This window comes from Acomys minous, assembly GCF_964271855.1.
Source record: "Acomys minous genome assembly, chromosome: 16".
Lineage (NCBI taxonomy): Eukaryota > Metazoa > Chordata > Mammalia > Rodentia > Muridae > Acomys > Acomys minous.
In genome coordinates this window covers 70,719,015-70,721,281 of record NC_140498.1, presented here as the reverse complement: position 1 = coordinate 70,721,281, position 2,267 = coordinate 70,719,015, and the positions used below count along the sequence as shown (strand labels likewise).

Here is a 2,267-nt window from a genome sequence, read left to right as displayed (position 1 = left end):
AAGCAGAATATGATGCTAATCTGTTTTCCATTTACATATAAATATTATTACTTAAATTTCTGTCTGGAACACACACACACACACACACACACACACACTGGCATATGAAAAGGACATGGATTAGACAACCTTTATGTCATTTGTCAAACACTATGGTAGGAATTATAGACATAACTCAAAATAGATACAGGGTCCTAGATAATGAATAAGAATGAATTACAAACCACCGCACGTGTCATATATTATTGTTTATGTTATCAGGAGTATTGATGGCAGTGAGACACTATAGAATGATAAAATCAGAACACTGAAACATCCTAATTTGATATCCCTCCACTGTAAAGCCACACATAGGACCGCAATTGCACAAATGCAGCATTTCCTCACAGTGGTAAAATGAATGATGAGTTTTACTTTACCACAACTTAAAATTACTTAGTCTGTGCATGGAACAATGTCTCAATAGGTAAGGGCAGTTTCTGGGAAACCCTGATGGCTTGAGCTCAATCCTTGGAACACGTCTAAAAGTGGGAGATGAGAAGTGACCCCACAAAATCGTCCTCCGACCTCCACGCATTTGTCACAGCATGTGGTCCAACGTGGATGCACCATCCAGCCACACACCCGTGAATAATAGATAAAAAGTTAAAAATTCTGAAGCTGACGCATCCCTTGCAATGAAATTGTATCTGAACATCGTTCTCTGTGATGAGTGGGGGTGGGGGGGCTCTGAGTATTAGAAAACAAGGTTGGGCTAAAACTGAGAGGAATGAATGTCACAGTGAATGCAGCTTCTCTATACGTAAGATGGGAAATCCCAGTGATAAAACAGAAAGAAGCATATTCTACTTTGAGGATCCCATCAGAGAACTCAGAGCTGCATGAGCATGAGCATGAAGTCATATTCAGCAGCTCAGAAAAGGACTCCTTTATTCCTCCCATCCCAACATTTTCTCAGAGCCCTCTTTATATCTTTATTCCTGAGGCTATAGATGAAGGGGTTAAGCATGGGGGTGACCACACTGTACATCACGGAGGCTCTTGCAGTTGAGCGTGAGTCTCCCGTCGAAGCAGAACTGAGGTAAACACCCAGGCCTGTGCCATAAAATAGAGAGACAACCGACAGGTGAGATGCACAGGTCGAAAATGCTTTGTACTTCCCGTGCAGTGAGGAGATCGCACGAATGGAGGAAACTATCTTGGAGTAAGAGTAGACGATGCCCATCAGGGGACAGCAAGCCCACAGCACAGCTGCGGAATAGATGACCACATCATTGGGAAGGGTGTCGGAGCAAGCGTGGTGCACAACTTGGTTAAGTTCACAGAAAAAGTGGGGGATCTCCAAATCTGTGCAGAAGGACAGACGCAGTGTCATCAAGCTTTGTGTTGTGGAGTGGAGGATATTCATGACCCAGGATGCTAGGAGCATGAGGACACAGAGTCGAGGGCTCATGATGACATTATAATGCAGAGGGTGACGGACAGCCACATACCTGTCATAGGCCATCAAAGTCAGCAGAAAAATTTCCAACCCTGAAAAGAGTATGAAGAAATGCATTTGGGCAATGCAGCCCTTATATGAGATGGCATTACTTTTTGTGTGTATATTTACCAACATCTTTGGGACAGTGGTAGATGTAAAGCAGACATCCACAAAGGATAGGTTGGAGAGGAAGAAGTACATAGGCGTGTGCAGGTGGCGGCCTGAGATTGTTGCCAGGATGATGAGCAGGTTTCCAAGCATGGTGACCAAGTACATGACTAGGAACAGCACAAATAAGAAGGGCTGGAGTCTTGGGTTCTTCGAAATTCCCAGGAGGAGAAAATATGAAATTTGTGAGTTGTTCTCTGGCCCCATTAGTTCATGTGACTAATGAAAAGAGAGAGGGTGTGAACATATGTGACACAATTGCACAACTTTACAGAAACCCTGCCACACGTATCCTGTATCCAAGACTTGTACTCCCAGACTTTAAATATGAATGGGATTTGCAATCGCCTATAACCTTTCTGTATCTGATGTTTAAACCTCTTGCCAGACTTAGCCTTTTCCCACAAGGTCCTGAATTTTGCATGCCAGCTCTCTTCTGCTTTGGGGGAGTATAAATTAGTTATGATCAAGCAGTAGGCAATGCCCAGGAAAGAAATGATCTGTGCAGAATGCAAGTTTTTCTAAAATCAAATGAGGTTGAAATAACATAGGAAAATAAAAACAAGCTACTATTTAAAGTGATCATGTAAGAAAGATGTCAGTAGGTAACAGTTAC

At 42.8% G+C, this 2,267-nt stretch overlaps 1 pseudogene across 1 annotated transcript; it reads right to left on the bottom strand.

Annotated features, from left to right (window-relative positions):
* Positions 1-645: 645 nt before the first annotated feature.
* Positions 646-1,858, bottom strand: LOC311587174 (olfactory receptor 7A17-like; annotated as a pseudogene). Its single transcript has one exon. The product of its transcript is annotated as an olfactory receptor 7A17-like (transcript).
* Positions 1,859-2,267: the final 409 nt, after the last annotated feature.